We start from the raw sequence: 14,653 nt of genomic DNA, 5'->3' as shown, positions 1-14,653 counted from the left end.
TAATATTTAGAAGTCAGTGGAATTTTTATACACCAGTGATGAATTTTCAGAAAGAGAAATTAAGAAAACAATCCCATTTATGATTGCATCAAAAGCAATAAAATACCTGGGAATCAAATCAACCAAAGAGGTAGAAGACCTATTCTCAGAAAATTATAAGTCACTGAAAAAAGAAATTGAAGAAGATACAAATAAATGGAAATATATACCGTGCTCATGGGTAGAAAGAATCAACATCATTAAAATGGCCATACTACTCAAAGCAATCTATATATTCAATGCAATCCCTATCAAAATACTAATGACATTTTTCAGAGAACTAGAACAAATAATCCTAAAATTTATATGAAGTCATAAAAGACCCTGAATAGTCACGGCAATCTTAAGAAAGAAGAATAAAATTGGAGGTACACAGTACCTGATATCAAACTATACTACAAGCCTACAATAATCAAAACAGCATGGTACTGGCATAAAAACAGATACATTGATCAATGGAACAGAATAGAACGCCCAGAAATAAAGGTAGCCCTGTACACTTACTTAATATATGATGAACGAGGTAAGAATATACAATAGGGTAAAGCTAGTCTCTTCAATAAATGGTGCTTGAAAAATTGAACAGATACATGCAAAAAAAGAAACTGGACCACCTTCTTGCACCGTATACAAGAATAGACTCAAAATAGATTAAAGTCTTAAATGTAAGGCCCCAAACCATAAAACATCTAGAAGAAAATATAGGCAGTAATATTTCTGTTATTGCTACTAGTATTTTATTTTCAGATATATCCCCTTTGGGCAAGAGAAACAAAAGAAAAGGTAAACAAATGGGACAACATCAAACTAAAAAGTTTTTATACAGCACAGGAAACCATCAAGAAAATGAAAAGACAATTGACCGAATGGGAGAGGATATTCACTTATGATACTTCCGATAAGAGGTTAATATCTAAAATATATAAAGAACTCATACAACTCAACAGCGACAACAACGAAACAAACAATCCAATTAAAAAATAGGCAGAAGACCACAACAGATATTTCTCCAAAGAGGAAATTCAGATGGCCAATAAACATATGAAAAGATGCTCAAGGTCATTAATCATCAGAGAAAAGCAAATTAAAGTCACAATGAGATATCACCTTATACCTGTCAGAATGACTATCATCAATAAATTAAAGAGCAAAAAGTGTTCGTGAAGATGTGGAGAAAAGGGAACCCTCACACATTGTTGGTGATTGCAGATTGGTACAGTCACTATGGAAAACAGTATATATTAATAATGCATCAAAAAATTAAAAATGGATATACCATTTAACCCTGCAATTGCACTTCTGGGTATTTATCGAAAGAAAACCAAAACAATATTTCATAACGATCTATGCACCCCAATGTTCATGGCAGCACAACTTAAAATAGCCAAGATATAGAAGCAACCAAATGCCCATCAACAGATGATTGGGTAAAGCAATTATGGTTCATATATACAATGGAATATTTCTCAGCCATGTAAAGAATGAAATCCTACTATTTGCAATGATGTGGATTGACATAGAGGTTATTATGCTGATTGAAATAAGTCAGAGAAAGATAAATACCATATGATTTCACTTATAAGAGGAATCTAAGGAACAAGAACAAGTTAATCAAAGACAGACTCACATATATAGAGGACAATCTGGTGAAAACCAGAGGGGAGGGCGTTTGGGGGACTGGGAAAAAGGAAGGGAGGGTTAAAGGAATACAAATTTGTAGTTGATAGATGGTCATGGGGATGTGAAGCAGGGCCTAGGGAATAGAGTTAGCATTAATGTAATGACCAAGTGGAGAGCCAGAAGAGAGAAAGCAATTTGGTGGATCATTTGATAAACTATATAAATGTCTAACCAATGTGCTGTATACTTGAAACTAATAATAAAATGAAATTTAAAAAAAAAAATAAATTTTTGTTAGGTCACACTTTCCATGGGAGTCTGGGAATAGCTTACCTGGGTGCTCTACTCAGAGTCTCAGAATTCTGCAATCAAGTTGTCCACTGTGGTTGATGTCTCCTCTAAGGCTTGGCATCCTCTTCTAAGCTTCTGTGATTGGTGACATAATTAATTTCTTTGCAGCTGTAGAACTCAAGTTTACTTGCTTCTTCAAAACCAGCAGGAAGAGAGGCTCTGATCCTTTAAGTCTCTGATCTGTAGATCCTATTTTAAAACACATCAGATTAGGTCAGCCTCACCCTGAATGTCTCTCTTTTAATTACCTCAAAATCAACTGATTAGGGACTTTAATTATGTCTGAGAAAATTCCTTCACTTTTGCCATATGAATATCCTAATTATTTGTAAGGACATACATCATATTCGCAGGACCTGTCCATACTCAAGAAGGGAGAATTATACTGGACATGTACACCAGTGGGTGTAGAGTTCTAAGAGACAACTTAGAATTTTGCCTATCACAATTGCAAGCAAGTCATGGGGTTAAAACTTAACTTTAAATCTAATAATATACAAAGTTTATCTAACAGAACTTTACTTTTGAGTCTTATATGTATCAATGAAACAGCAAATATTTATGTTTAAATTTTATTAAGTTTTAATTACAATGAGATGTAAAAATACCCTCTTGCAAAAATTCAGACATTAAAGATAAAGCTAAAGTTCCTCAGACCATCACCCACAATTCAAGTCATTTTGCCAGAGGGAACCACTGTTAATAGTTTGGTGCAGATCCTTTAAGACATTTACCCATGCATTTTTAAATGCATCTATATCTATAAAAATATATAGTATAATTTTATGCATATTAATATATGAATAAGATTATACTGAGCATATAGTTTTGCATTTTGTCTTTTCCTTAGCAATATGTCTTTATTTTTCCATTCTGATACAGATAATTTTACCTAATTATTTTTAAACTATTACTTAATTTTCCAAAACATAGATAAACCATGGTTGATTTTGCCATTTCTCATTGTGGACTTTTCGTTTGTAAATTTTCAGTTTCAAATACTGCTGCAAAGAATATTCTTGTATAGGATTGCTTTTACATGTTTAACTGTTTTCTTAAGGTAGATAGCATGAAGGGAAATTGTTGGGCCATAGGAATGCTTTTATATTTTTTCCTACACTGTACAAAATTAATCAGTATTCATATCCACTCTTTTTTGTGTGTGCTTAGACTATGATCTCTTTTTTTTCTACCTCAGATGAATATAGTTTGATATGATTAATCATTTTTGTTAATTCAAACACTGATCCTCATTTTGTGCATATTCCTTTTATTCTTCACTTCCTGTTCTATGCACATTTCTCACTTTCTTTTTGAGCAAACACATTATGTATTCTATGTGTACCTCCTTTGTATATTTATTTACATAATCATAAAAATATATAGCATTTTATTTTGCTATTTAAGAAGCTTGTTCTGTCTTTGAATTCTATTGCTTGGCTTCTCGATTCCAATAAGAGATATGAGGCATTAAAATATCCAGTTCACCTGTTGCTCTTATATGGCCAAATGAAAATAAATTCTTCAGATTGGAGCATATCTTTATTACGAGAAAACATTATTATTTAAACATGTAAGTTGGGATCCAAAATGTACAGATTTCTTCCTTCTGTTTGGTTTAAGGACATTCTTAAAGCAATATTTGTGTAAAAACATAAAATTATACAAAGCAGATTCCACCAAAAAATAGATACAAAACAAAGTCAATCATTGGACTAGTACAAAACATTAGACTACATAATAGTCTCGATTTGGATCCGTTTGGCTCTTTTGTTTAACCTATATTAATGATTTACTACATATGAACTGTATATTATAGTGATATATTCCTTGGTATATACAGAAATTATATATATAATCATATGCATATAATTATATATACACGTACATATGTGTATACACACACACATACACAAAAGAAAAGAATTTCCCATTGGGTGGAAAATGGTTTCTGATTTATCACTTGTAGAAAGATGAATGATTCTTCTTTCCAACTGGTATAAATAGGAAACAAGTTTATGGAACTGGTTTCTTCTTCTAATATAGACTTGTTTCTTTGTGTGTGTGTGCAATGGTCACCTGTCCTTATAAGTAGCCCTTTATCTTGCTCATGAACTCTTGGGATCCTGTTGTGTATGTATTCATTCTTTGCTATTGCTAGGTCGTATTTATTTAAATTTGCTTTTCTCTGTCTCTGTCTCTCTCTCTGTCTGTCTCTCTTTCTCTCTCTCTCTCTCTCTCTCTCCTCTCTCTCTCTCTCTCTCTCTCTCTCACACACACACACACACACACACGCACACACACACACACATTAGTCAGACCATTGTGAAGATTAGATTTCTGGAATGCTAATGAAGACTGATATACTTTCTTCACCCTCTTCACTACCTTCTGTATTTTAGCAAGATTTTACTCTGAGAGGGACATACAGTTAATAGTCACCAATTGTGCTTCTTCTTATCCCTCTACAAGGAAGTAGCCTAAAAAGCCAAGTTGCAAGATTCTACTGCTTCTTTTAAGGATCACAACTTTCATAGCTGGCACTTGGAAAGAGATAATGCCCACCTATCTCCCTCATCCTGGGCACACAGGAAGGTAGGTGAGTAGCAGCTCCTCCAAGACATATATTTACATTTGCACCATTTTGTGAAAACTTTATCTGCTACTTCAGAACATTGCTTCCTATCCTGCTTGCCTATAAGATGACAATCAACTCAAGGAAATAGCTGCTATTCAATGATAAAGACAGAAAGGAAAAACTTGAAATGCGAGGGAAATCCTTCCTTGAGAATCTTATAAGCTATTTAGCATATGTTTATGAGGCATCTAATATACATGAAGCTTAGCACAAGGGACTTAGGGATGAATAAGACCCACCCTGTTCTCAAGAAGCTTATTTTAGCAGAATGAAAGCTATTAAGAACATTTTTCTCAGTCTCCTAGACTCCACAGGCAGATGTGAGCTTTTTCTTGGCTGCCCACAAATGTAGTGTTATTGCATCTATAAATCACTAAAACTATAGAATCAAACAGAGTTGTGGGTGACAAGGTTGACCCTTTCATTGTGATAGCTGTGGCAATGAGAAGCCACAACTAACAATATATTTGATGATGTGGCCAGCTTAGATGCCAGTGCCTCATGGGAATATATTTACCCACAGATTGGTGATGCCAGCTTTAGCAGTAAGCCTAATATTCTGGTAAAATATACTTGGGGTGTCAACTCAAGAACAGCATCTCATTCTTGAACTTGTTTCACATCTAATAGAAGTGTATTTGCATAAAATTGCAGGCCATTTTCTTGAAATTCATACATGTCTAAATATTCTCTAATGATTTTAGATGAAATATTTTTGCTAGTTTTTCCTGTCTTGACTTTCAACAGATTTTTTTTACCTATCCAGTATCATTAACTCAAATGTCCTATTTATACAGTGACCAAATTTTCTAAGACATGCTTAATTTCAAACATTCTCTCCTGTTATTCTTCTAAACTATCAGTGTTCCAGAAATTCCATTTTTTTCAATATCCAAATTATAGCTCCTGGATTGTATCTAGTACCACAACACAAAAACTCATTCATCAGATACTATGGCCTAATTTGAAATTTGGAAAATATTGCCACCATGTTACTAAAAGTAATATTCATATAATGTTAAAATACTGTAAACAACGGAGTGGGAGTAATGACAAGGACCTCCATAAACTTTTGTTAGGCCATATTTTGCTCCTGGACCATGATTTAATGCTCTAACTTCTAGGTGGGAAACATTTTTTGAACCACTTAAAATTAGAAAATGGTAATTGGTTATTAATGTAATGATTTAGCATTTAAAATTTTCCAAAAAGATGATTAATTCATTTATTTTGGAGTGACATAGAAAAGAATGGGTAAAAGATTCAAAGCTAGTCTTACCCAAGTGTTTTTCTTGTTTCTATCAACTTTGTAAGCTGCATGTGTGACTTTTTAGTTAATTGGACCATAAGGAAACTAGAAGATAGAAAAGTCTCTTCAAGGTGGAAATCCAATACATTTCAAATCATTACGAAATTAATGTTTATTCTGAATTGTGGCCTTTTAAGGCCATTATTTTATTTTCTTTTTCATAGAAGATCAACAAGAGGAAATAGTCATAAGTAATCTTCAAATTTTATATAGAATCTATCTGAAAACATTTTGCTACTTAATAAAAAGTCTAGATAAAGTAGTTCTTAAATTTGCTGTTTATTTGTGTTTTTCTTTTTTAAAAAAATGTATGTGGGTATGTGCACATACATATAATTCAACTACTTTTCTTTTAGACTGGGTCTTATCCACAGTTACAAGATAAGTTCTTTTAGGCCTGTGGAAGATTCTAAGTGTCAGGTATATATAGAAGACTAGAAAAGTGTTACGTCTCAGATTAGCACAATTATTGAAAAGAACTATCAACCTTTGAAATCCAAATCTCTTGCTGCCCTGATTACAGTACTGAACTTTAAGTGGGTAAAATGTATTTCAAAGGAAAGTTTGCCTTCTGCTAATGCAACTCTATTGGAATTTCCCTCCTCCAAGGCTTTGGATTCTTCTGGACATTTATTCATCTGCAACAGAGGATAAAGCCATGATATGATGGATAAGCCACACAAGTGAGAAATATATATGTGGACTATAGACCTCCAAAAAAAATTGAGCTTATGAGGATCTGTGCCAGAAGGTGGAAATGTCTGAGATGTTAAGGGGTAGGTACTTTGGTAGTTATTGTTATTAAGAGATGTGTATGTGTGTGTAAGGGTAGACTCAATAGTGAGAGCATTATCATGATCCGTATAATATAAAATGCTGAGGCTACTTTTATAAGAAAAGTTGAAGTATCAAAGCAGTCAAAGCAGTAGTGAAAATCTGAAGTACATAGCTATTAATATTATCTTCTTAGATTGAAAGGCTTTTATAATATGAATTTAGCCTAGGCAGGAGTGAGAGAAAAAGAACTACTCTTTATTGAGCTTTCCTAATCAAGTACTTTTATAAGTACCAAGTGCTTTACATGTGTTATCCTGTTTAATCCTCATAAAAATCCTATTAGGTATGTACTATTATCATCTCCATTTTACACAGAGAAAACAGTCTCGAATGGGTTACTTTACTTGTGTAAGGTCATGTAGCTATTAAGCTCAGGGTTGTGTTTTAGATCTAGATCTCTCAGACATCTAACACTACTTAGAAAGGACTAAAAATCTAAGAGAAAACTATGACTATATAATTTCATGGCTTTCTTATGTAGAATTATATATCTAGTTCATTTTAGTTTTCTTAGGAAATTTTTTTCATATAGTATGTTCATAAAATCCTTCAGCAACCCCAAAATATGCAACTGAAGAAAAATTAGCGCTAGAGGTAGAAGCAACTATTCTCAAGCAATGAAACAGCCGTGGTTCTGGCTTTTTAAAATCCTTTTCCCTTCTTCATTTTTCCATATATTAAGTAAATGAAAACCAAATTTTCCAGAGTAGTTATAACCTTTGTAACTGCAGAAATGAAGCCTTCCATTTTAATATGTTTAATTTATTTAGCTAAAGCAGCAATGGAAAATTTATTCGAACTGATTCTTGACTCATGTCACATATTTTTGGACACTTGATCAGTCTAAGGAATTTAAGCCTTTTTTAGTTTTATAATTGAGACACATTTAGATAGTTTCAAAGGTAGAAATACTAGCCTATTTTTATTAAGTTACAACCTTAGAACTTATTCTGTATGGAATTTATTAACTTTTCATTACATCTTTACTGATACTTTTCAGAATTCATTAATTATGCCAAAATTATAGGCAGCTGTAATATAGTGACAAGATCCTTTGATTTGAAGTCAAAGAATCTGAATTGAAATGTCATCTCTGCCTGTTATTTATGATATAAATTTGGGTAATTAATCTCTCTGATCCTCAGTTTTCTCATCTGTAATATTGGGATAATAATCTTGGCCTCGTGTAGTTTCTGTGAGAAAAGCTTGAGATGATAAAAATTGCAGACAATAAAAATTATTGTAATATAAGGGGAAAGAATCAAATGAATATTAAGGGAACACTTCCTACTGTCATAGTTGATTTGTAAGTTATTTTCTCTTTGTTGCTCCCAGCAAGACTAAGACCTGCATATTACTGGGAAAGAGTAGCATGAGTCACATTTCTTGACTCTCCTACCTATTGCCCCAGGAGCCATGCAATAGTTGATAAGATACTGACAGGAAGGTAAAAATGTATGGAATAACTGCCTGCTAAATTATTCTCTTCATGTAAAGTGATCTCTCATCAATATATATCAATACTTTGGTTCAGGTTAATTAAAGGAACTTTGGGGATAGACAGTGGTTTCGTAACAAAACCCAAAAGAACCACTGAGATGAGACATTGCAGTCAAGTAGGAAAGGAACTGGACTGGAAGAAAGAAGACCAAAGTACCAATCCTGCACTATTAATTGCATAATCTAAGGCAAGTCCCTTTTTCATCTTGGCCTCTATACAATGACATAGGATAGACTAAATTATCTCCAAGGTCTATTTTGGCTTTGATAATCTGTGATCATATTTTTAATTATAATAAAAATATTCAAATTGTATAAATTTTAGGATGCCATTGTATACTTCAAAAGGAAGAAAATACACAATTTGTTTCTGCATTGTGTTATAATAAACATTTACTTACATTAATGGTTTATCGTAGTATAATTAACATGTCTTTACATTTTCGAAATATTTTAAGATATAGCATTTAATTTGTGTCAAAATAATGACATTTCTTCATCTTTACATAATAAATTAAGAAACTAAAGCTCAAAGAATTTATAATAAATTATGAGTTTCATAAAAAATCAAGAAACTGAGGTTGAAAGGTTTGCAGAGTCACATAGTACACAATAGAGCCAGAAATTCAAATCTGGTCTGTCTCTAAGCCCAATGTTTTTCCACTACACTAAGTTGCTTAGGTGATTTTCTCCAGGCTTAGAGTTAGTGGAATTCATCTAGAAAATGAATTTAAAAGAAAAGTTACTCTTTTTTTCATATGTTAAAAGTAAAGAATAAGGACAATTTTTTATAGTCCTTAAAAATTCTTCACATTTAAAACTGAAACTGCTAACAACATTCAAGCAATTGTACAAATAAAATGTAAATGCATCTTTCAGAGCTCTATAGTTTATGAAAGACTAAATAAATAGTATTTATAACACACTTTAATATCATTGGAAGACTATGGCTATTTAAATGTAATATTTAGAGTGTAACAGGACATACACTCTAAATATGTAACATGTAACAGAAAGGGAAAGAATAAAGAATGGTATATAAGGAGATACTCATTATCTAAGGATCATCTATCACACTCACCATGTTAGTACAGACTTTTGTGGCAACTGATGTACTCTCTACTTTTCCTTTCCCATGCTTCTTCCATCATTGCCCCCAATAAACATAATTCTAAGTTTTAACAAGTTTAAAGTTAGTCATCTCTGTCAATGAGTGGAGTGGCTGCTTGTTATTGGTGTCATAGCAACAACAAAAATAAACAACCAATGGAGATTTTGTGTCTAAAATCATTAATAATGGTTTCAGAAAATGTGTCTTTTGAGGGAGCTTATGCATTAAAATTAAAGAAACTCCATTTCTCTAATGAAAAAAATGGTTTATGAATGTGGAAGCCATTAACGTTCTAATTAGCATGTTAAAGTTATAATCAGATCCAGCAAAAGAGATTTTGGTATATTAGGGTCAAAGACTCTGGAAGAGAAGCCTATATGCATTATGAAGAAGACTGATGTTCCAAAAACATGCATTCCAAGCCTTTCCAGTCCATGGAAAGGTGGATATCAAATATTTACTATGAACCCAAGTCTGTTGGAAAGGCAACAGTTTTAAGATATGAGCACCACCCTCCTGGGACTTACGTCCTGATAGGAGACATGGAAAGATACATTACATCCATTATCTTACTTAATAAGCAAACTAGCTTATGAAGTAAGGAACTCAGAATCAAAGAACTTAGGTACCTTGCCCAAAGTCGCACACTAGTATGTGGCAAGGTCAAGATTCAAACTTATTGATTGCAGAATCTATACATTTCTTTATACAACACGTGGGACAAGATAGACACAGAAAAAATAACACTTTAGTAGTAAAATATCTAAAACATACTGTAAGTACAAAAAGAATCTAAAGAAGGGTGATCTGAATCTAAATTGGATCTTAATCATAGTCCATGTTTTTCTCACAAAGGATAAAATACCTAAGGTCAGTCTTGTAAACTGTCTAATTAGAGAAAAAATGAGGAATGAATAACCTTCTCTCTGAGTCTTTCTTCATTTGTAAAACAGGGATGATGCTATCCACCCCACAGTACCATTGCTAGAGTTGAATAAGATGATATATGTAAAAACATTTAGTAAATTAAAAAGCATTAAACATTGTAAGATATTATTACTTGCTAAAGTATAAAAGTGTGATGTATGTAATGTGTGTACATAAAGCTAACAGTGAGGATACTGTATGGACAACTCTCGCATTACCAACTCAGAAGATTATAAAATTTCTGGATAGAGTGGAAACTTCAAAGATATTCTGATTTAACTCCCATCTGCTGCTTGTTAGGAAGGAACCTGGAGAAGAAAAAGGTCTGGTGTCTCTTAAGGGAATTTATTTCTACTTTGGTATAGTCATTTCTCTCCCAAATTCTATTAATTTTAGACAGTAGTGCTGCAAATTTTTTATCCTCTTATAAATTGACTTGAATTAACCTTTTCTTTCACTTTTAAAGGCTTGATAATGTTGATTGAAGTAAAAGTGTTATATTTATTTCATTGCAGTCTTTCTTCTAATCGCCAATTTCCAAAAATATGGGAACTGGAAGATAGGAAGGTGGTCAGCTTAGTTATACTCATTGTTTCTGATTTGTGCTCCTAAAAGCAGAGTCCAGTGTCTTTGCATTCCTAAAAAGAAAAAAAAAATCCTAACTCATTGGGAGTGATGATATAACCCAAAGCACAAAAGAAGGGAGAGAAGGACCCATTGTTTAATTTTTCAGCTCACTTAATCTGGATATGAATCTCTACCTGGATGCTAATTCATCTCAGGGAAGACCCTGCCACTAATTTGAATCAGGTTGTATTTACAGTAGATAATCATTTCAACGCAGTCCTCAGTATACATCTCTTAATTCCAAAAGTAATGTTAGTCATTTTCAGTAACTCTAAACATACTTTCTAATGAAACAATAATATTATAATGGTAGTTAACCAAAACATCACTCCGTAAACTATATAAATGTCTAACCACAGTACTTTATTAGTTTTAAGTACTGTGTACTTAAAACTAATAAAGAAAAAAGTTATTACTTTTAGATAGAAAAAACACAGGTAACATTTATTATCTTCTTTATGTGTTTTTCTGTTTTCCATTTTTTATGACAAACATTTATTACATATACAAATTAATTTATTGAGATGAAATTTGCAGGACATAATAGCAACAATTTTAAAGTTGAACAATGTGGTGGCATTTAGTACACTCACAATGTTGTGCAACCACCTCTCTATAGTTGGAAAACATTTCCATCCCTCCTAGGTAAAACCCTTACCCGTTAAGTAGTCTCTCCTATTCCTCTCTGCCTTTAACACCTGGCAACTACCACTCTCTGTTTTGTCTTTATAGATTTATCAATAGTGAATATTTAATGTATATTTTAAATATATCATGTATATATAATTATAAAGTGTGTCTGCCTTCTTTCACTTACCAAAATGTTTTCAGATTCATTCATGTTGTAGCATGTATCAGTACTTCATTTAAAAAAATATTTATTTAAATTAGCTTCAAGTATACAGTACATTGGTTAGACATCTATAATGTTCATAAAAAGATCCCCTCAATTGCTCCCTCCCTCCCCTGGCCCTCCACTTAACCATCATATTAATGCTAACTGCATTCCCTCTGTCATGCTCTCCATACCCAACTATCAACTATGAATTAGTACTTCTTTAACCCTTCGTCCCATTCTCTCAGCCTCGCAATCCCCTCCCCTCTGTCCATCACCAAATTGTCCACTATATTTATGAGTCTGTTTTGATTAGCTCGTTCTTTTTGTTCCTTAGGTACCGCATATAAGTGAAATCATATGTTATTTATCTTTCTCTGTCTGACTTATTTCACTCAGCATGATAACCTTTAGGTCCATCTACGTCATTGCAAATGGTAGGATTTCATTTTTTTAATGGCTGAGTAATATTCCATTGTATATATGAACCATAATTTCTTTATCCAATCATCTGTTGATAGGCATTTAGGTTGCTTCCATATCTTGGCTATTATAAATTGTGCTGCCATGAATATTGGAGTGCATAGATCTTTACGAATTATCGTTTTGGTTTTCTTTGGATAAATACCAGAAGTACAATTGCTGGGTCAAAAAGTATATCCATTTTTAATTTTTTGAGGAACCTCCATACTGTTTTCCATAGCGGCTGTACTAATTTGCAATCCTACCAACAACGAATGAGGGTTCCCTTTTCTCCTCATCCTCGCCAAAACTTGCTGTTTTTGTTTTATTGATGATAACCATTCTGACAGGTATGAGATAATATCTCATTGTGGTTTTAATTCGTATTTCTCTGATGATTAGCATCCTTGAGCATCTTTTCATGTGTCTGTTAGCCATCTGTATTTCCTCTTTGGAGAAGTATCTATTCAGGTCTTCTGCCCATTTTTTAATTGGATTGTTTGTTGTTTTTTTTTTGTTGTTGGTGGTGGTGGTGTTGTTGAGTTGTATAAGTTCTTTATAAATTTTGGATGTTAACCCCTTATCAGATGTATCATTTAGTGAATATCTTCTTCCAATCAGTCAGTTGTCTTTTTGTTTTGTTGATGGTTTCCTTTGCTGTACGAAAAATTTTTAGTTTGATGTATTCCCATTTGTTTATTTTTTCTTTTGTTTCCCTTGCCTGAGGAGATAGATCTGAAAAGAAATTCCTATTAGTAATATCAGAGAGTTTACTGCCTATGTTTTCTTCTAGAAGTTCTATGGTTCAGGTCTTACATTTAAATCTTTAAACTATTTTGAGTCTATTCTTGTATATGGTGTAAGAAGATGGTCCAGCTTATTTTCTTTGCATGTATCTGTTCAATTTTCCCAACACCATTTATTGAAGAGACTCTCTTTACCCCATTGTATATTCTTACCTCCTTTGTTATATATTAAATGAGCGTGTGGGCATGGATTTATTTCTGGGCGCGCTATTCTGTTCCATTGATCAATGTATGCCAGTACCATGCTGTTTTGATTACTGTAGCCTTGTAGTATAGTTTGATATCAAGTACTGTGATACCTCCAACTTTGTCCTTCTTTCTCAAGATTGCCATGGCTATTCAGGGTTTTTTATGACTTCATATAAATTTTAGGATTATTTGTTCTAGCTCTCTGAAAAATGTCATTAGTATTTTGATAGGGATTGCATTGAATATATAGATTGCTTTGGGTAGTATGGCCATTTTAGCAATGTTGATTCTTCCTCTCCATGAGCAGGGTATATGCTTCCATTTATTTGTATTTTCTCCAATTTCTTTTTTCAGTGACTTATAATTTTCTGAAAACAGGTCTTCTACTTTCTTGGTTAATTTGATTCCTAAGTATTTATAGTTTCGACGCAATTTTAAATGGGATTGTTTTCTTAATTTCTCTTTTTGAAAGTTCATCTTCGGTGTATAAAAATGCCACTGACTTCTGAATATTTGTTTTGTAATTGCTACTTTACTAAATTCATTAGTCAGTTCTAACAGTTTTTTGGTGGAATCTTTAGGGTTCTCTATATATAGTATCATGTCATTGGCAAATAACGAGAGGTTTACTTCTTCCTTTCCAATTTGGATAGCTTTTATTTCTCTTTCTTGTCTCATTGCTGTGGCCAAGACTTCCAATACAATGTTGAAGAGGAGTGGTGAAAGTGGGCATCCTTGTCTTTTTCTCGATCTTAAGGAAAAATATTTTAGCCTTTTCCCATTCGTATGATGCTAACTGTAGGTTTGTCATATAAGGACTTTATTATGTTGAGGTATGGTCTCTCTATTCCCACTTTCTTGAGAGTTTTTATCACCTGGATTTTGTCTAATGCTTTTTCTGCATCTATTGATACGATCATATGGTTTTTATCTTTTGATTTATTAATGTGGTGTATCACATTAATTGATTTGCAGATATTGAACCAATCTTGCATCCCAGAAATAAATCCGACTTGATTATGGTCTATGATATTTTTAATGTATTGCTGAATTTGGTTTACTATTTTGTTAAGGATTTTGTATCATTGTTCATAAGAGATATCAGCCTGTAGTTTTCTTTTTCTGTAATGTCTTTGCCTGATTTTGGAATCAAGATAATGTTGGCCTTATAAAAGGAGTTAGGGAGCCTTCCCTATTCTTGAAACTTTTGAAATAGTTTGAAAAGGATAGGTGATAATTCTTTGATTGTTTGGTAAAATTTGCCTATGAATCATTTGGTCCAGGACTTTTGTTTTTTGGGGTGTTTTTGATTACTAATTTGATTTCATTTGTTGTAATTGGCCGATTCAGATTTTCTGTTTCTTTTTAAATCAGTCTTGGGAGATTGTATGTTTCTAGGAAG

The 14,653-nt window shown here is 32.7% G+C and overlaps 1 protein-coding gene across 13 annotated transcripts in view; it reads left to right on the top strand.

The window, feature by feature from the left end:
- ZC3H12B (zinc finger CCCH-type containing 12B) overlaps positions 1–14,653 on the top strand; it is a 354,164-nt gene that overhangs the window by 257,247 nt on the left and 82,264 nt on the right. For 8 of the 13 annotated variants that reach the window (XM_039850258.1, XM_039850259.1, XM_039850256.1 and 5 more), the window contains 2 exons: positions 4,483–4,609; positions 6,567–6,733. The exons of 1 other annotated variant lie outside the window; for it this stretch is intronic. The gene's annotated coding sequence lies outside the window, so the exon portion shown is untranslated. Of the gene's footprint in view, positions 1–2,021; positions 2,224–4,482; positions 4,610–6,566; positions 6,734–14,653 lie in introns of those variants that run through there. 4 more of the 13 variants (XM_039850257.1, XM_039850263.1, XM_039850264.1 and 1 more) reach the window with 3 other exon arrangements.

Source organism: Pteropus medius, unplaced genomic scaffold (genome assembly GCF_902729225.1).
Source record: "Pteropus medius unplaced genomic scaffold, Ma_sr-lr_union100, whole genome shotgun sequence".
NCBI lineage: Eukaryota > Metazoa > Chordata > Mammalia > Chiroptera > Pteropodidae > Pteropus > Pteropus medius.
This window is presented reverse-complemented; position numbering and strand designations above follow the sequence as displayed.